At 41.7% G+C, this 21,878-nt stretch overlaps 1 protein-coding gene and 1 long non-coding RNA gene across 5 annotated transcripts in view; one reads left to right on the forward strand and one right to left on the reverse strand.

Annotated features, from left to right (window-relative positions):
* The window catches only part of DCLK1 (doublecortin like kinase 1), a 359,661-nt gene that overhangs the window by 183,003 nt on the left and 154,780 nt on the right, over positions 1 to 21,878 (reverse strand). The window lies entirely within an intron of this gene.
* LOC103793511 (uncharacterized) lies at positions 551 to 12,305 on the forward strand. Of its 2 annotated transcripts, XR_004743771.3 has the most exons (4): positions 551 to 657; positions 4,402 to 4,497; positions 8,151 to 8,248; positions 12,169 to 12,305. It is a non-coding gene; the product is annotated as an uncharacterized LOC103793511 (long non-coding RNA). The 2 variants fall into 2 exon arrangements; XR_004743770.3 differs by lacking the exon at positions 551 to 657 and having other exon boundaries at positions 4,401 to 4,532.

Raw genomic sequence — 21,878 nt, forward strand, 5'->3', positions numbered from 1 at the left:
TTTTATACGTAAAAAAAAAACGTAGCCAGGTTAAACAGAAAATCAGTAGGAATTTGAACGCAATCGGAATTTAACTCCCAAGCTGTAGGAAAATGTGTCGATCCCGCACCCTCACATTTGCATGTTATAAATCTCAGCTGATAAAATAATTATGATCAATAGTTACCACATATATTGTACATTAATAGTATATAATAAAAACGGTGTCTAATAAAACCCCCCTTTTAAAAAGAAGGCAGTTTGAATTACTTCTTTGGCTCAAGGAAGACATATTCCTTTTTCTGACTCTTTTCATGTGAAATCTGAATTCACATCGTTTCCATTAACTTGTCATTACCCACAGTCATCCCGAGAGACTAAGCTGCTTACGGAGGAAACAAACGCTACAGACAAATATGGACTTCCTCTCCTCTGAGCTTCCGGCCTGAGTTGCTCTGCAAGGGCAGATATTCAAACAAAGGCAATAAAAGCATCTGCTATTTACACATTTCCAAAGCAGGACCGTGGAATCCATTCCCCCTTACTGGAATAAGATCTCCATGGTGACGCTGACTTCAGGGAGTGGGGCCCGTTTCTCAGCAGAGCCTTGGCAAGGATATTTTCTTTACAAGAGCGCCCTCTTCAAACCAAACAGGGGATATCTCTGCAGCCCTGAAGGTATTTGAAGCCGCAGAAGTCACTGCGTCTTCATCAGGTGTTTCTCACTGTATCAGAGACACCACGGTATTTTGCTGTCACCCCTTTAAATAATATATTTTAAGTAAGATCATAAACCGTCACAGAAGTAAAAATGAATACATTCGATTCCATCTATTGGAATCTTTGAGTATGGCACGTTCCTTCTGTTCTAACTTTCTTTTTCTTTAAATACTTCATCTATAATTTCTTAAACTTCTTGATACCAGTTAAAGATGGTAGGCTTAAAGGTTCTGGGGTTAACATTTTAATGAGATGCTTCTTACCAAAAAGGAATGCTTATACTTAAAAAAAAAAAAAAAAACCCTAGTTACCTATGTATCTAAGGCGCCAAGTTAACAACCTTCCTCTTTCTGCACAATTCATAATGTGACCATTATAATTAGCTTTCAGTTAAAACTTGGCACATATGGGGCTCCTCATCCTGCCAAAACTGAACTGAGAGGAGGTTCCTCTTCCAATTTCATTCCATACTTGGCTTCTTCTCTCCACTCTTAGCAATGAGTATTTTTATGCCACATGATATTATAAATCAACCACTGTGAATTTTTCTGTCCTATAATCATGTAATTCCATATGTTTCTGGTTCTAAAATATGTTCACAATTAGTTTTATAGCCAAATATTAGAAATGTGTTATGTTATTGTCATAAAAACACATTCTCCATCCCTTCCTTACGTTTCTGTTTTCACACTTCGATGATAAATTTATGCAAGTGATAATTTATTTTACTCTAGTTCTTATGGCTAGAAGGTTCTGATTTTAAAAATTCTGGCTCTTGGCCAGAGGAAAATATGTGAATAAAAAATGAATTAGTAAAGTAATAATAATTAACAGAAAGAAGAAAATAAATATCCTCAAAGTACTTTTACATGTTTAAAACATGAAGCTCTAAGACTTTTCTTTTGCAAAAATGAATAATACTGTTGAAATTCAGAACAGGCTAGGAGATAACACTCAAACTAACAGGCTGATGCTTTAAAGAAATGGAAAAAAAGAAATATTCTCCTTGGAAATGCTAGGAATTTAATTCGCTGGGTGAATCAGAAAAAGTCAGTTATGGAATTGAAAGTGTGTCTCTTCCTTGGATGTGTTCACAGCTGCTGTAGTTGACATGGACGTCAGCTATTGCAGCCTGCTGTCAAACACACTCTCTGACCCAAAGGCAGCTTTGATGCTTGGTTCACCATCTTTCATGGATTCAGACATATCTAAGCAGACTGCAACCTATTCTAAGTGATTCATCTTTTATTATCTACCCTGTTTTTCTAAATACTAACATTTCATTCTCTTTCTTTTTGAGGTGGAGTTTCTCTCTTCTTGCCCAGGCTGAAGTGCAATGCAGCGATCTTGGCTCACTGTGACTATGGGCATGCACCACCACACCTGGCCAATTTTGTATTTTTGTTAGAGACAGGGTTTCTCCATGTTGGTCAGGCTGGTCTTGAACTCCTGACCTCAGACGATCTGCCTGCCATGGCCTCCCAAAGTGCTGGGATTACAGGTGTGAGCCTGTTCTGTTTTGCAAAAGGTGTCTGTTAGTCCATTCGGACTGCTATAACAACAATATCATAGACTGGGTGGTTCAGGAAGAGCTGGTATTTATGTCTCACAGCCTGGAGGCTGGAAGTTCAAGATAAAGGCACCAGATGATTTGGCGTCTGGTGAGGGCCTGCTTTCTCACTGTAGCCTCAGGAGGTGGAAGGGACAAGGGACCTCCCTGGGACCTCTAATAAGAGCCCTGATTCTATTCATGGGGATGATGCCCTTGTGACCTAATGGACCTAATCACCTCCCAAAGGCCCACCTCCTATTACATCGTCTTGGAGGTTAGGATTTAAACATGTAGGCATTTTGGGGGATACAAATGTCCAGACCAAACCAAGGTGTAAAATGACCTTCTAGTAACAAATACTGACTAAGTATCTTGGCTCGGCCACCTGATAGATGTGTGACCCTGGACAACTGTTTAACATCTTCAAGCCTCAGTTTCCTCATATGTAAAATGGAGCTACCAATGCTTTTACCCTGTAGTGTTTCGTGAGGATTCAATGAGATACTGTATGTTATCAGTACCATGCCTGGCTTGTAGAGAACACCAGGGCCGAGCAGCTACTGCTCTCAGTGCTGATGTTAGTAAGGCATAGTAGGTAGGTGTCTGTGTTAAACAAAATTCTGAGGGATTTTGGGCTATTATTTAAGAATAGAAGACTAAAGTCTTAAAATAGCTGGGAAAGAGAGGTATGAAGAATAGTGATTACTCAGAAGGTTTCTAATCCTGGTCTTTTGCCAAGTTAATACCACATCAGTCCTATTACTCTGTTTGGCTTCTCCCACTAAGACATCCTTTACTGTTGTGTATCTCCTTTTTAGAATAGCTTACCTACTTGCCTGCCTTTCACTTAAGGAATTAAAGGATAGTCCAAGAAAATGAAAACTGTGACACAGTAGTTTCTTTGGAGAGGGTACAAATAATCTCTGGTCTGAACCCAGAAGCTAACCTAAGCCAATGACCTTACAATGTGGTCAAGATTAAGTGTGGCCAAGCCCAGGAAATTGGCTTATCTGAATCGTCTGATTGAATTCATCATCTTCCGGGATAGAAAAAGATTAAACTTATATTCTACTGCTGAGAGGATCTCCCAAAAGATTCATGCAAGTAGGTAGTTGAGATTGTGGCATGGTTTCTAATTAGGCAGAAACATCTTACTATGATAACTGGCAAAAGAAGAAAGAAAACTATTAAGAGAAACACAAAGCCACATAATACAGACTCTTTTGGAAATCCTTAAGGGGTAAAATGTGGCACCGAACATATGGCTGGTCGTCTGCATAATGCTTGGGGAGTGATATTGGACACAACGCTATCTTCAAGTCATTTTGAGGAATACTTCAAGTTCTCATCACCAATGCCAAGAAGTGTTCACAGCAGGAGTCATAAACACGGGACCAACCAGGGATAGGCAGGGAATATGGATGGGTGAAGGCTGGGCCAAAAAAAAAAAAAAAAGCCATCAGAGGCAAACTGGATCATAAATGCCCTTTCCAAAGCAAGCAGCATCAGGCACTGTGCTCCAATATTACTTTCTCTGAAAATATTTTAATAGAAAGAATTGTTGTAAATTTAACATCCCCAATTAAAAAATTAAATCTGTGGTACTATGTAAACCCATACAAATGCTCCTCTGGCCTGGATTCAGTCCATTCAACTTTTGATCTACAAACATCCATATAAAACTTTGAAAATAATTATACTGTTAAAAAAGATTTTCAAATGTTTATTCTTTTATGAGTTTACTGTATGTTCTTTGTTAGGGTGGTTACTATTTATAAAAGCCAAGATGAAGAGCAAAGAAATGATTCTCTGAGATTCTCCTACTAAATGTACATAAGCCCACAAAACATCATTAATAGAATAGGTCTGGGCAAAATAAACTCAGAGAGAAAGAACAGAGTCACTAATCAGCTAGTGTAAGGTGCTTTATAGAACTCTTGGCATGCAGACAAAGTTACAAAAGTCAGGTTCAAACCCAGAGAACCAAACCCAACCCAGAAAATCTGTGTCAGGCAACATTCTCAGATAGAGTCAGGACTTAAAAATGTTTTTAAAGCAACTCATTGCTCTCTTATGATTTTGTTGTCTCTTATTCAACATTCACATAAATGCATTCTGGTGCTATGAGTTTCCCTCTTGATGTTTTTTAGAAGGAGCCCAGGACCAGTGCTAAGACCCATGAGGCATGAGGCCCTAAGAGGGACTTGAAACATGATGTTACATTGATTCCTCACAAGGACTGTTTGGTAAAATCCTTTTTAAAAAGTTTTGAAAGAAAATTGTAAGTATCAAAAGTATTGGCATATATTTGAGAGCTGAAAACATAAATCACTTTGCCTGGTATGTTCTTGTGCACTGGCTTGATGCCTGAGATTGTGAAAAATAATAGTCCCTAAGTCATGGAAGTATGCTTTTTCCAGGAACATTTATAAAGGTCACTTGACATTAAAGTGTGGAGTTTGTTGCTTTAAACATTTCTATTTTGAATCTACTTCTCTGCAATATAGCTTGAGATTAAAGGGTATTTTTATACAGTGCAAATGAGTCTTCTTAAGTAAAGGATGTTTTTTAAACAACAACAATCCCATAAAGCTAACATTCCTAAAATGATTATTAGCATCACCACCACCACCACCATTATAAGCATCATCACCATCCCCACTATGACCACCATCACCGCTACTACCACACACTACTACAACCATCACCACCATCACTGCTGTAACCACCGCCACCACCATTATAAACATCACCAGCATCACCATCACACATCACCACTACCACCATCACCACTATAACCACTAGCACCACCACCACTACTATCACCACCACCACTAATCTAACCATAACCACCACCACCACCACTATCACCACCACCACCACTACCACCACCAATAATCTAACCATAACCACCACCACCACTATCACTATAACCACTACCACTGCTAATCTAACCACCACCACCACCACTAATCTAACCATAACCACCATCACCACTAATCTAACCATAACCACCACTACCGCTAATCTAACCACCACCACCACCACTAATCTAAGCATCACTACCATCACCACTAATCTAACCATAACCACCACCACCACTATCACTATAACCACTACCACTGCTAATCTAACCACCACCACCACCACTAATCTAACCATAACCACCATCACCACTAATCTAACCATAACCACCACTACCGCTAATCTAACCACCACCACCACCACTAATCTAACCATAACCACCATCACCACTAATCTAACCATAACCACCACCACCACTAATCTAAGCATCACTACCATCACCACTATAACCACCACCACCGCTAATCTAACCATCACCACTGATCTAACCAGCACTATAACAACTGCCACCACTACCATAACTACCACCACCACTATCACTATAACCACCACCACCACTAATCTAACCATCACCATCATTACCACTACTCTAACCACCACCACCACCACCACTAATCTAACCATAACCACCACCACCACTATAACCACCACCAGCACTATAACAACTGCTACCACTACCATAACCACCACCACCACTATCTCTATAACCACCACTACCATCACCACCATTGTAACCACCAGTACCACCACCAGTACTATCACTATCTTCACCATCACCACTATAACCACTAGCACCCCCACCACTACTATAACCATCACCACCACCACTATAACCACCATCACCACCACTACCACCAATATAACCATCACCACCATCACAGCTATAACCACCACCACTATAATCATCACCACTATAACCACCACCACCACTACCACTACTACTACCACCTCTACCACCACTACTACCATTACCACCACTACCACCACTACCACCACCACTACCACTACCACCACCACTACCACCACCACTACCACTACCACCACTACTACCACTACCACCACCACTACCACTACCACCACTAACACTACTACTACCACTACCACCACTACTACCACTACCACCACTACCACCACCACTACCACCACCACTACCACCACCACTACCACTACCACCACTACCACTACTACTACCACTACCACCACTACCACCACTACCACCACTACTACCACTACTACTACCACTACCACCACTACCACCACTACTACCACCACTACTGCCACCACTACTACCACCACTACCACCACTACCACCACCACTACTACCACTACTACCACTACCACTACCACCACTACTACCACTACCACCACTACTACCACCACTACCACCACCACTACCACCACCACTACCACCACTACTACCACTACCACTACCACCACTACTACCACTACCACCACTACTACCACCACTACCACCACCACTACCACCACTACTACCACTACCACCACTACTACCACCACTACCACCACTACCACCACCACCACCACTACCACCACCACTACCACCACTACTACCACTACCACCACTACTACCACCACTACTACCACCACTACCACCACTACCACCACCACTACCACCACTACTACCACTACTACCACTACTATAATCATCACCACTATCACCACTACCACCACTACCACCACCACTACCACCACCACTACCACCACTACTACCACTACTACCACTACTATAATCATCACCACTATCACCACTACCACCACTACCACCACCACTACCACCACTACTACCACTACCACCACTACTACCACTACCACCACCACTACCACCACTACCACCACCACTACCACCACTACTACCACTACCACCACCACTACCACCACTACTACCACTATCACCACTACCACCACTACTACCACCACTATTACCACTATCACCACTACCACCACTACCACCACCACTACCACTATCACCACCACTACCACTACCACCACTACTACCACTACTTTCACTATCGTTGCCATCACTTCTATAACCACCACTACCACCAGCACCACTACAATAGCCATCACCCCCACCATTGCATCACTATAACCATCACCATCACCACTATAACTACCGCCACCACCACTATAACCATCACCACCATTAACATATAACTATGACAACCACCACCATCACCATCACATACCATCACTACCATCACCATCACCACTACTGTACTATCAACCTCAGCATAACTACCACCACCACCACCACCATTAACACCACTATCACCATCATTACCATCAACACTACTATCCCCATAAGGGGAGCCCCTACAAAACTTTGGATTTTGTTCTAAATGAGCTGAGGACAGAGCCTTTTGTCTCTTGAGTGCTCTGTGCAGCATATTAGTCTATATGGGTTAAGATATAACTCTATATATCTATGGGTTAAGATATATAGTCTATATTAAGCTCACTGGGTGCTTAACCACTTCTAATTGATAATAATCATCCCAGTACTATTCAGTACAAAGGCAACCTAGAATTCTAAAATTATTTTAGGAATGAATTTATTTTTTTTCACCCATACTTAAATGCAGCTACTAAACATATTTACATGGCTTTAAAAATATTGGAGGAAAGTATTTGCTCTCCAAAAAATATATTTGAGAGCAAGTGAGCTCTTAAAATTATAAATGGAAACATTCCGTGGCATTGTTTGAATAAAATACTGTTTTTACATAATTGTATTAAGATCTAAACACAGCTAATGAAAGGTTGAGAGAGAGATGCAATAGTATTGAAAAAATTGCAGTTCAAAATGAAGGCTTGGTTTCAAACCATTATGTTTTCATAAATAAATTCTGATGTGGGTACACGACTATGAATACAAACTTGGAGATATTCTTAATGTCTTTTAAAAATTATATATGGTGACAAAAATACCTTATGTCAACATTTCCTCTTTGTCTTCATTGTATATTATGTATATTAGAGCATCTATAATTAATTCTTTTTTATCTAAATCTAGAGTTGAGTGAGTAACATAGGGCTGGTTTCCATCTCGCTATGATGCATGAACCAAGGCATAAAGCAACATGACTTCAAAAGCCTACAGAGACCTGGCAGGTAACACACACAGTGAAGTGGGCCAGACATAATAAAACACTATGCAAACAGAGAGATCAATGGCCACTAACACAGGCAGACAATAGGAAATTGATGGGGACTGCACTGACCTGGAACATGCCCCACCCATAAATGGGGCAGCTCAACACTTGTCATGCAGGAAAGTAGGCCAGATTGATTAATTTCCTATGAGAAAGTGAAATCAGATTTTCATTTGAAAGCCCCTGATTTTTAAAAAGTTGGCAACAAAATCATGTTTTATAAGAAACACTGTGTATTCCAAATGAGACATGTCCATGTCCTGGACTCAACCCGTGGGCAGGCAGTTTGTAGTCTCCAGGAGAGAATTCCAGCAGCCATGGTTAATATGTGCAGAGCCAGTACTCTTGGCTGTATCTATGATCTCAGGAGAGACTACCAAGCTTCCGGACAGACTCTAGCTCTTGTAATTTCCAAAGGCAGGGTAGGGCACAGTCAAGACCAACCACTCCTAGAAATTAGAGCTCATAAAAATACCAATACAGCAAGTCTTGTGTGTGTGTGTGCACTTATGTGTACATGTTTATGCACACGTGTACATGGATGTGTCTACATGTGCTTACATTCCTGTCCTGGGAAAGGGTTGTATTAGTCAACAGATTGTTTCCTGTCTCCTTCCTCTCTTTTCCTATGCTTGATCATCATGACTTACTCCTGGAAAGAAGGGGAGAGAAATAAAGAGGAGAATTTACAACAGGACATTTTAGAGCGAATGTTACCAGCCCAGTAGAGGTGGAACAAAACTCAACCCCTCCAGCAAAGCCAAGAAGCTCCTTCTACTTCCCTTTCTCACCCCTTTTTCTAAGGATCTCTGGCTGCAAGGGCAAATCATGGTTTTAAAAGCTACCAACTTCACCTTAAAAATGAATGATCACTCTCTAAAAATAAAAATCTACCATGTGCACTAATTTCCTCTTGGCCACATCTTCTCTGCTCAAATGTGAAAAAATCACCGGGGCCGTGAAAAGCTATTAAAAATGTTAGCTTTAGTTGGAAGGAAGCAGAGTAAATAAAACTCAGCTATCTGGGGAAATGTGTTTAAGACATCAGAGTGAAAGGATAAAAATCAGAGCTTTTATTTGTTTGTTTGTTAGTTTACTTATTTATTTATTTTAGAGACAGGATCTCTGTTGCCCAGGCTGGAGTGCCATGGTGGGATCATAGGTCACTGTAGCCTCAACTTCCTGGGCTCAAGCAATCCTCTGCCTCAGTCTCCCCAAAAGCTGACTACAGACACTCATCACTACACCTGGCTAACTGTTAAATTTTTTGTAGACATGGGGTCTACTATGTTGCCCAGGCTGGTCTTGAACTCCTGGACTCAAGCCAATCCTCCTGCCTCAGCCTCTCGAAGTACTGGGATGAAAGGCATGAGCCACCATGCCTGGCCAAAAAAAAATCAGAGCTTTTCACAAATAATTTCTAACGGTGTATTTTTATTTATTGCATTTCTCACAAATCAGGAATGAGTTGACATGATCATTTTCTCCTTCCACAAACTTGTCTCATATTACTGATGGCCTGCTCTCACGATGTCATAATTGGCTCTGAATGTCCCTAGTGGTCCAGTCCATTTATGTACAGAACATCTACCCAGCACAGGAAGATGCTTTTGTTATTTGGATGAGAACATGCTCATGTTTACATATTTTTATGTTCCAATTCACTTTAAACAATGCAGCAATATAGAACAGCATAGGGTAGAGGTTTTGAGCATAGTCTCCAGAGTCAGAGAAACTCAAGTTTAAAAGTCAATTCCATGAATGGGCGACTTGGGTCACCTGTTCAACACATTTCTTCACAGAAAGAATGAGGATAATATTGCATCTGCCTCCCAGGATGACTGAAAGAATTTGATAAGATAATGCATAGACATGTCAGGCCCAATGCAAATGTTCTGAAAAAAGCAAATAATAGCAATGTAGCCCGTAAGTTAACGTTGGTGAAACATAAACTTCCAAGATTACTCTCAGAGTCAACTATCAAGGAACAGAGAGCAAAACAAATCAGTGGGTTCCAGTCTGTCCTTTCCTTGTACCGGTTTTACACTGAAAATGATTCTGTCTAACAGCTGTCGGATTCAGACAGCCACAGGCATATTAGAACTGCAATGAGCGCTGGCCACAGTGCATGAAAACCATATTTTCCTTCCTGCTGTATAGTATCCATTTTTCTTTTATACAGTGCAATAACGAAATTAAGATAAACTTTCCCCTTGCATCCCATGAAATAATATTCTTTTCAAGTACTTGACAAGCAGATCATTGAAAATTCCCTTGAGGCTCAAACGTTGGTCCACGCCGGTCGTAACTTCCTTAACGCTAAAGGAAATGAGATCTCAGCCTGAACTACCACAATGAACAGCAATTTAAAGGTTTAAAATCACAGAAAAGGCATAGCCATTCAATGCAAATCTCAAAATTGAAGTTTTCTCCTCGTTTCTGATTTAGACAGACTTCAATGTGTTATCCACAAGTTTTAAGTCTGACTTTAATATAAAGTGTAATCAGATAAAAATAAGGTTAAAATCACCATACATGATAGTCATAGTCATAAATTCATTTAAACAAAATCATCATCATCATCATGTAATTTCTAAAGCAATCAAGTCATAAACTTCTTTTTGCAATTATTCATAGTGTTATACTGCCCTTCAGTGTCCAAACATATGAACTGTTAACAAAATTTTTTCAGCTTAAGAAGTGTCTATATGAAACTTTACAGTGAACAAAATAGTTATCTTATTTTTTTGCAGTATCTCAGTGAAGGGAGTTGCTGTGGGTTGAACTGTGCCCCCGCAAAATTCCTAGGTTGAAGTTTTAACTCCCAATATGTCGGGATATACCTTGTTTGAAAATAGGGTCATTGCAGGACCAGGCGTGATGGCTCATGCCTGTAATCCCAGCACTTTGGGAGGCTGAGGTAGGTGGATCAGGAGGTCAGGAGATCAAGACCATCCTGGCTAATGTGGTGAAACTCTGTATCTACTAAAAATACAAAAAATTAGTTGGGCATGGTGGCGCACACGTATAGTCCCAGTTACTCAGGAGGCTGAGGGAGAAGAATTGCTTGAACCTATGAGGTAGAGGTTGCAGTGGGCTGAGATCGCACCACTGCACTTCACCCTGGGAGACAGAGTAAGACTCCATCTCAAAAAGAGAGAGAGAGAGAGAGAGAGAGAGAGAGAGAGAGAGAGAGAGAGAAATACAGTCATTGCAGATAAACTCGTTAGATGAGGTCATCCTGGAGTTGAGCGGGCCCCTAAATCAATATGACTGGTGGCCTTATAAGAAAAGGACACTTTGACAAAGACACAGGAAGAAGGGCACGTAAATACAAAGGCAGAGATTGGAAGATGCTTCTGTAAGCTAAGGAAAACCAAAGATTGCCAGCAAACACCAGAAGCTAGGGGAGAGGCTTGGAACTGATTCTCCCTAACAGCTTTCAGAAGAAACCAACCCTGCCAATGTCTTTATCTTGAACCCCCAGCCCTCAGAAGTGTGGGACAATACATTTTTGCGTTTAAGCCACTCAGAGCACGGTGATTTATCACAAAAATTTTAGCAAATCAATACAGGTGTGTATTTTTCATGCACACAGAAATATACAGAAACAAAAAATTTCCAACAAAACAATGGTTAATGGCTTCAGTCTTCCATTGAGTTTAGGTAAGTTCTAGAGGGTTTCAGAGAGAAATTCTAAAGCACAGGAAATTCTGGTAACATATATATATGTTCTGCCAACCTGAAGAAAGGCAAACATGTGCTCTTTATTCATTCTTTTATGTTTATGCTAGTGATTACTTATGGCACCATGACCAGTTCCTGACTATCTGGACTCTCTTATGTTCTCTTTGTCTTTTCTGCTTTGTTCATTGTTAGCTGATTTACATTATATATTCAGAAGAGTGAACTAAGAAGAGGAAAGTCTTTATAGGACACTTCTTCACTTCTAAGATAGAAACAAGGAATCATGATAATGCCCCAAGAACAAGCAGATCATGGGTAGGACGCCGCACTACAGTGAATCAGCAGAACTGGATTCTCCTCAACTTGACTCTGTAAATCACTCACAGTGGGAGCCTAACATCTCTGATTGCCAGTTTTGTCTTCTTTAAAATAAGAAATTATAATAAATGAGCAATGTCTCTTCGAGCTCTTTTTGTTTCATGACTTACAGAGGAAACCTGCAAAGGGCAAACTGGGGAGGTGAATTTTCTCGTGAGCCTGCTATGCTTGAGGCACTGAAAACCAAATGCATCTTTATCACCAGGTGGAGAAGATTCCATAGTTAGTATAGTGGGAAACAATGAAAAGATTTTAATTCTACAATTTACTAGAGGCTGTTATTGAATGTTTTGGTGGAGTAGGAAACATAATAGGAAGCCTTGCTTGGCCATTATTGTGAATGTAAAGACCGGGATTGTCAACAATTGGTTTATACTGAGAGGTTAAAGGGTATGAAATTTCTGGCATTGGTCTAGTCAACGATAACTTAGAACTTCGGTGTTCTAGGTGTTTCTAGAACCATGAAGTAGTTAAATTATTATCATGGATGATATGGTTAGACTTTGTATCCCTACCCAAATCTCATCTTGAATTGTAATCTCTGGGTGTTTGGGGAAAGACCTCGTGGGAAATGACTGGATAATGGGGGAGGCTTCTCCCATGTTGTTCTTGTGACGGTGAGTTAATTCTCACGGGATCTCATGGTTTTCTAGATGGTAGTTTTTCCTGCATTCTCGTGCATTTTGCTCTCTCGTCTGCAGCCACGTAAGACATGTCTCTTTCCCTTCTGCTACCATTGTAAGTTTCCTGAGGCCTCCCGTGTCATGCAGAACTGTGAGCCAACTAAACCTCTTTTCTTTATAAATTACCCAATCTTGAGTATGCCCTCTTAGCAGTGTAAAAACAGACTAACACAATGGTGGTATAATAATTTGGGAAAAGCAATTTTTTAGATAGAAAAATACTTCTAGAACTAGAAAATAGTAGTTAAATTATTTCTACTGTATGAAGTTAAACTTGGAGAAGACCATCTTTTTCAAATTAAAACTACTTTAAAATGCAATAAAATCCTCTTGTATCAAATTATAAGAAGATAAGTGGAAACAATCAAGAATTACTATGGCTCATTTTCTCTGCAGAACTTCTGGAAACTAATTAAATTTTGAAAATAAGGGGGTGTATAAAATTGTAGAATTAGAGACATTCAAAAGGAATGTGCCATGAAGTGCCAGGTTTTGAGAATTTATAATACAGGATTGTGAAGAGAAAAAAAAGAAACAATTTTCACTAACAATGAAACCGTAAGAATCCCAGGAGCATTTTGTAAAAGAGGAAATGAACATGCAAATAGCATAAACGCAGGATTTAAGATTTCATAGGCAGTGCTAGAGTTTTTAAACTTCCATCTTCCTTTCCCACTTGGCAGATTAACTTTACTACCTAAAATTCTGCCTTCAGGAAGATGTTAAATCAGCAAAGCAAATTACACTGAGGCACGCGGCCGGAAATATTTGTTTTCATCTCGTAAATTCAAATCTTCATAAACGACGTGCTAGAACATACTTTTTATTTTGCCTGCATCCAAGTTTTCCTACACATACAAAAATCTGAGCATCAAAAAGAAACATTCTTGGAAGCTATGACTTCCAAGGGTTTTATAAATTGAAATCTACGGGCCAAGTCTTTTTGTACAGCCTGGAGCTAAGAATGGTTTTTACATTTTAAAATGGTTGAAAAAAAACTCATGAGAAGGATCACATTTTGTGTCAGGTAAAAAATGGTAGGAAATTCAAATTTCAGTGCCCATGAATAAAGTTTTAGGAACTTTATCTGGGCAGCCATGCTCATTTGTTTACGGTTCACAAAGCCTAAAACATTTACCCTCTGACCTTTTCAGAAAATGCCTGCCAACCACTGACTTAAGCCATACTTAAGTGCTGTGACATGAAATCAGCAAGTTCCTTTACGTCATGTCCTAGAAGACGCTCTTCTGAGATCACAGGTGTGGTTCTTTACTCCGTCACTTCCTAACACAGGGCGGGTGCTTCATGAATGGGTCATTCATGATACTAATAATTTTAGAAATAAGTATAACACACAGCCATCTTTCAATAGGAAAAGAATATTCCCGTATATGTCAATAAATCTCTACTCTTTTGACCAATGAGTCAAGCTGGGCATGTGCTGGCCATCTGTATTTACATGACCAGTTGGTCCAAAGGACCAGCTCCACTGATTCTTTGACTCCACTGTAACTGAATTAACACGAGCATCTGGAGCTTTTGTACTGTGTGCACGTGGCCCTAATTCCATCTGATAGTTCCATGCTCTTTGTTAGCCAAATGTTATTCACTTGGTTGTAAGCTATGTTTCCACATTTAGAAATATTTACTTTTTCGGGGATCTCAGTTTACCAGTGGCTGTGCAAAGCACAGAAAGAGAAAATTCCTACTCAGGGAAACCTTGAAATGTCCTCCCATGAAGAAAAGTTCATTAGAAAGCAGCTAAAGAACAGTTAAGAAACCACACTGCTCCCCTCCTCTTCTAGGAGGACTGACCGGAAGCCACTGAGAATCAACTATGCTGAATCCCTCTGCTTCCAGGCGCCCTTCCATTCCCAGGGGTGGAGGAGAGCACTTGTGTTCGTTCTCTCTCTCTCTCTCTCTCTCTGTCTCTCTCTCTCTCTCTCTGCTATTTTGTTTTGTGCTGTGTCCAACCTTAGGAATACTGTTCAGAGCCATATAGAGAAAAAAATGACCAAAAATCCCAAATCAAGAACAATAAGAGACTGTAAGGGATCTGAACTTCTCATTCCAAAGAGAGGGGGGCCATAGGGAGAGTTCCTAGACATTTGAAGCAACATGTCAGGAGCTAAGGAAATGCTGAGGAATAACAGAAAGTTCAAAGTAAAGAGACAAACGAAACACACACAAGAAACATATGAAAAAACTTTTTTGAAAATGCAATTTATTTAAAAATCCAAATGGGTTGCCACCCATTAGGGTGGTCATTATTAACAAATAAACAGAAAATAGCAAGTGTTGGCAAGGATGTGGGGAAATTAGAACTCGTGTGAAATGCTTGTGGGAATAAAAAATGATGTAGCCACTGTGGGAAACAGCATGCTGATTTCTCAAAAAAATTAAATGCAGAATTCCCATATGATCCAGGAAGTCCACTTCTGGGTATGTGCCCAAAAGAACTGAAAGCTGTATCTTGAATAGATTTCTGCACCCATATTCATAGCAGCACTATTCACAATAGCTAAAAGGTAGAAACAGTCCAAATATTCATTGACAGATGAATAAACAAAATATGATATAATCCTAAAACAGAATGTTATTCAGCCTTAAAAAGAATAAAAATTCTGACATATGCTACATGCAATATGGATGAATCCTGAGGACATTATGCTAAGTGAAATGAGTTTTTTACAAAAGACAAGTATTGCATGATTTTACTTAGATGAGGTACCAAGAATAGTGAAATTCACAGATGAGAGGTGGAATGACGGTTGCCAGGGGCTTGAGCAACGAGGAATAGAGAAGTCGTGTTTAATGAGTCTGAAGCTTCAGCTGAAGATGAAAACGTTCTGGAGATGGATGATAGTGATGGTTCCACAACATTGTGGACACACTTAATGCCCCAGAACTCAACACAGCATGAGCAGCAGCGGTGACCAGGGAGGGGCTTTAGGCTTTGTGCTCTCTACAGAGCGCCTTCATCTGACACTTCCGCAGAGTTCCCCTTAGCTTTATTTTCCTGAACGTCAGATGAAGTTGCTCCTACTGGCAATTACTACTGTCCGCATGTCTTTGGCAGAAAGTCAAACTAGCATTAAGAGCTCACACACTGATAATTAAAAATAGCATTATAGTATAGTCCACCTGATTGTTGATCTATTGAAATGTCTCTGAAATTCAATTACAAGTGGCAGCTGCAATTCTTCTCTCACAAAGGTGGGCTGCAAGGTTAGGTACTGACACGCCAAGTTTCTGATTTACAAAAAATTCTCTCAGTGGATCATAGATTCTCAGTCTTACTTTCTTTTTTTTTCTTTTCTTTCTTTTTTTTTTTTTTTTGAGACGGAGTTTTGCCCTTGTTACCCAGGCTGGAGTGCAATGGCGCGATCTTGGCTCACCGCAACCTCCGTCTCCTGGGTTCAGGCAATTCTCCTGCCTCAGCCTCCTGAGTAGCTGGGATTACAGGCACACGCCACCATGCCCAGCTAATTTTTTGTATTTTTAATAGAGACGGGGTTTAACTATGTTGACCAGGATGGTCTCGATCTCCTGACCTCGTGATCCACCCGCCTTGGCCTCCCAAAGTGCTGGGATTACAGGCGTGAGCCACCACGAACCAGCTCTCAGTCTTACTTTCTATAAGAAAAAAAAAAGAAAGAAAGAACAAAACAAGAAGAAAAAACCAGTTCCAGCATAAAGGACATGTCTACAAACAGTGGCCTTTGGGTGCAAATTGAAGAAAAGGTTTTTCTCAGGATTGTACTGACCTTCCCAACCCATGGCATTCTCCCACCTGCATCCTAACCATCAGCCAACCAACAAGGAAACAAATGTTTATCTACAATTCAAAACAGAGCACAACCTCTTCAGCGGTTTTCCCTGGGTCTGGTATAAATGCTACGTGTTAAAAGAAGGTGAAAGTCAGGGAAATGACCACCATAGGAACAGGGTGCAGTGTCTCAGGGAATTTTCACTTCTCCTGCGACTATAATCTGCATAGTTTTTGAACCAACAGTTGGGACACATCATGTGAGTGTCTGAAGTCCTGATTCCATTGGTGTGTAGTGGGTTGAATGGTGGCTCCCACAAAGATACATCCAAGTCCTAACCCCCAATACTTGCAGACGTGACCTTATTTGGAAAAAGTTAAGGATCTTGAGAGAAGATCATCTTAGATTAATAGGCTGGCCCTAAATCCAGTAACAAATGTCCTTATAAGAGACAGAAGAGCAGATAGAGAGGAGAAAGCCATGTGAAAATGGAGGTAGAGATTGAAGTGAGGTAGCCACAAGCCAAGGATGGTTGGAGCCACTAGAAGCTGGAAGAGACAAGGAAGAATTCTCCTCCAGGGCCTTGGGAGGAGGCACAACTCTACTGACACCTTGATTATGAACTTCTGGCCTCAAGTACTGTGAGAAAATACATTTCTGTTGTTTTAAGCCAAGTTTATGATTCTCTGTTAAGGCATCCCTAAGAAACTTTTCCAGTGGGCTCAACAGAGATGGCATGTTTCCTTGTCGGGGGCTCCTGTTTCCCTAATGGATGCTGGCCCTCCACCCAACACACTCGCTCAGTCATCTAAGGGGCAAAGTCAGTGGTGACTTAGCTGTTTGCTATGAGGTGAATGCTTGTGTTCCTCTTAGAATGCGTATAATGAATCCTAACCCCCGATGTAATAGTATTGAGAAATGGCACCTTTGGGAGGTGATTAGGCATGAGAGTGAAGCCCTCATGAATGGGATTAGTGACCTTATACAAGAGGCCCCAGAGGGTTGTCTTTCCCCTTCCACACTAAGGAGATACTACTTGTGATCTAGGAAATGATTCCTCACCAAGATGTTTTGATCTTGGACTTCCCAGCCTCCAGAATTGTGAGAAATAAATTTCTGTTGTTTATAAGCCACTCCGTCTATGGAATTTTGTTATAGCAGCCAAATGGTCTATGGCATTGTTTGAGGTCTCTCTCACAATCTGAAGCTCTCTTTCTCCTTTCCACTAGGGCAACAAGACCCTCACACTTTTTCTTTGCAAAGCTGCCTAGCTTCCCTAGATTTCGCTAATCTTCCTAACAATTAAAGAATTATTTTCCATTCATGGCTCCATTCAGAAATAAGTTGTGCAGAGCAATATCAGAGGTGCCACTTTCCCACATTTGAGACAATTCACTTTGCTTTAACATATCAGGCTAATGATATTAGCATTTTTTGAATGGTAGGATTTTTTTTCTAGCCAATCCCACTTCTAATATTTTGCCAAAAGAATAAAAATAGTTAATGCTACAGTTTGAATGTTTATCTCCTCCAAAACTCATGCTGAAATTTAATCATCAATATATCAGTATTGGGAGGTGGGGCCTCTAAGAGGTGATTAGGCAGTGATAGCACCACCCTCCTGGTTGTGTTTAATGCCTCTTTCTCTCTTGGCTCTTCTACTCTCCTGCCATGTGAAGAACTGTGTTCCTCCCTCTGGAGGATGCAGCCTTCAAGGTGCCATCTTGGAAGTGGAAACTGGACCCTTACCAGGCACCTAACCTGCAGGCACCTTGATCTCCTTGATCTTGGATTTCTCAACCTCCATTACTGTGATACATAAATCTATGTTCTTTATAAATCACTCAGCCTTGGGTATTCTGTTATACCAGCACACAACAGACTACTACAGTTAATTTCACAGATACCTTGTGGGGAGAAGTGGTGAGGTCAAAAGCAGAAAAAGCAGCCTCATTTCAGTGCCCTAAACGTTAATCACCAACCTCAGTTTTTACATGGGGCAGTGGCAGAACAGAGATGAGACTGGGCTGCCCATGAGCATCCAGGGCCATGGAAACAGCAGAGAGCCCACGGAGTAACAGAGAAACAAGATACACATTGGTATGTGACATGCTCGATAGGCAAGAGCAGACACCCCAGGAATACACTCAGTTCTACTAAAAAGAAAAGTGAGTGGAACCCAGCTCTTCAGCATTGTGTAGCTCAAACAACCAACCCAAGTTATAAGATTTCCGCTCTTCAACAATCAGCTGTGCTACATCAGGATAGTCTGTTATCAGATATCATTTTCTTATATAATTTTTGCCAATGAGGTAGGCAGAGAATGATCAATTGGCTTCAAGGTAACTGTAGCACTGAGAAAGAAGAAAAGAATTAAAAGGGGGTTCTCTGGGCCCCGGCCGGGAACTCTTCCATTTGGAACAACACACGCTCACTTGTTCCCTTTTAGGTTGAAGGGCATGACACCAAAGCCAAGGCTCAGAGCTTGATGACGACACTCCTGTGAGAAAAGATGAGATACAAGAAGACAGGAAGATGCGTGCTTTAATCAAAAGTCCATAGTAGGCCAGGTGCAGTGGCTCACACTTGTAATCCCAGCACTTTGAGAGGCCAAGGTGGGCGGATCACCTGAGGTCAGGAGTTTGAGACCTGCCTGGCCAACATGGTGAAACCCCATCTCTACTGAAAATACAAAAATTAGCCAGGCATGGTGGCATGCACCTGTAGTCCCAGCTACTCAGGAGGCTGAGGCAGGAGAATCACTTGAACCTGGGAGGTAGATGTTGAAGTGAGCCAAGATCATACCATTGCACTCCAGCCTGGGCAACAGGAATGAAACTCCATCTCAAAAAAAAAAAAAAAAAAAAGTCCATAGTAAAAACACTCTCTCTGTGCCCAATGCTAGGCTTTGGAGCTGCTAACACAACTCTGGGATGAAATCCCATCCCTGGACCTTGTTATCTTTTGGCACAAGGACAGGGAGCAAGTTACAAATAATTCCCATCTTCTACCAGCTGATAATCCTACCTCAGACTTCCTTTCTACGTCTAGATGAAATCCTTCCAATTCATCATTAACTGCACTCCCAGGGGCTTCTTTTCCAACTCCAGACTTAAAATTCACCTAATTGATTGGTGACCACAGACTTGGACACCTATCCTTCTCCCACAGCTGAACTGTTTCTCCGCCCTTTGCCCTCTGTGTGGCTCAGCACCAGCACACCTCCAACGGGTCCTATCCACCACCTAGATATTCTCTCCTCCTCCTTCCTCTGACGTCCTTTCTGTGGCTCTCAAACATCTTCCAGCAAGTCCTTCCCTCATGTAGACTCTTAATCAGCTATTTTACAGGTAGCCTTTTTTTTTTTTTTAGAGATGGGGTCTTGCTCTGTTGCCCAGGCTGAAGTGCAATGGTGCAATCATAGCTCACTGCAGCCTTGACCTCGTGGGCTCAAGTGATCCCTCTGCTTCAGCATTGACATGAGGTCTTGATTGCTTACTTAGTGCTCAGCTCGTGTGTGTGTAGAGAAAGGGACAGAAAAACCGAGACACTCACTACCTCAGAGCTACACACATAGTGCCCAATACATATTGGCTTATCAGTTTACGATAAATAATTAAGGGATACAATAAATAATAATGGGGAGTCTGATTACAAACATTCCTGAAAGTCCAAGAGAGGTATTCTGCATTGACATGAGGAGTCAACAGAGGTTGCCACACACACAGAAGTGGCAAGGAGCAGATGGCACGTTAGTGAAGTAGCAGGGAGTTGGGGTGGGAGCACCACTGAGATAGAGTGGGAAGAGAGCATGGTGAACACTGCAGTGAGGTGGACTCAAAGGATGGCAAGAGTGGAAAAACAAGGGAACTCTGAACCTAATTTGATGTGAGGAATGAGGAAAAGGGAGCCCCATCTCATGGGCCATCATGGCTCAAGCATACCCTATATCCTGATGATGCCCAGCCTCTTGGTGCAGTCCCACCCTTTCTCTCTCCTTTCCACTGTCCAGTGCATGTGACCTGTCACAAAACTCACAGTCCTCATGCTGTACAAATGCATGATTATTCCCACCTCCCTGTGCCTGCTCTTCCTCCTGTCCTTCACTGACATCACTGATAACTCACTTGCCTGAGTCAACTCCCAGAACATTCTGGGGCCCAAAGCAGAGGAGCTTCCATGAAGAAGCCAGAGAAAGAAAGATGAGAAAGGAATGAGGACAGCAGGTGAGTGTGGGGCCAAGAGAGGAGAGACAGAAGGAGGGGAAGTGGTCCATTAGATAAAGAATACACTGCATTCTCCAGGTCACCCAGTGGGAGGCCAGTGGAATCCCCATGAAATCTTTTCAATGGCGAGGCACATGTAGAGACCAGTAAGCTCAGGAGCAAAGGGGAGGAAAGAAAATACCACCCACTCAGAGGACCCGAGGGCCTCCTGCATACAGGCTTTTGCCCCTGCTGGGAAGACCTCCCCATGCTCATGGCCCATCTAATTCTCAGGACTCAGAGCAGGGGCCTCTGCTGGGAACTCTCCCCTGCACCACCACCTTGGTCTATGCCTCGATTTGGCTGGATGTGCCTAAGTCCTCCTACAGGGCCCACAGGGCTCCTCTCTAACAAGGCACATCACACCCCTCATTGTATTGTAATGATCTGTTTTCTTCTCTGATCTTGGAACGATGAATACACATCTTCAGATTGCCAATGCCTAGTTCAGTGCCTGGCAAAAAGAAGTACTCAACAAGTGAATGAATAAATGAATGAATGACAAAAAAGAGATAACAGAATGTAGGCTTTTCCTTCAAAAGCTCCAATGAGAAAAGGCAGAGAGAGCTCAGCTGCTGGAAGGACAGGCAGGGCCAAGAGAGTGTGTCTGTGGAAGGGGGAACCTGATCCTGCTCAGAGGTTAAGGATAGAGAAGGTGGCACAAAACTGCAGATGCAAGGAAGAGGGAGCAGGGGCTGGCTCGGGGTCCTGGAAGAGGTCGGAGCACAGAGGAGTGAGGATGAGCCTGGAGCAGGGAGCAGGGGCTGGCTCGGGGTCCTGGAAGAGGTCGGAGCACAGAGGAGTGA

This window comes from Callithrix jacchus, chromosome 5 (genome assembly GCF_049354715.1).
Source record: "Callithrix jacchus isolate 240 chromosome 5, calJac240_pri, whole genome shotgun sequence".
In the NCBI taxonomy this organism is placed as follows: domain Eukaryota; kingdom Metazoa; phylum Chordata; class Mammalia; order Primates; family Cebidae; genus Callithrix; species Callithrix jacchus.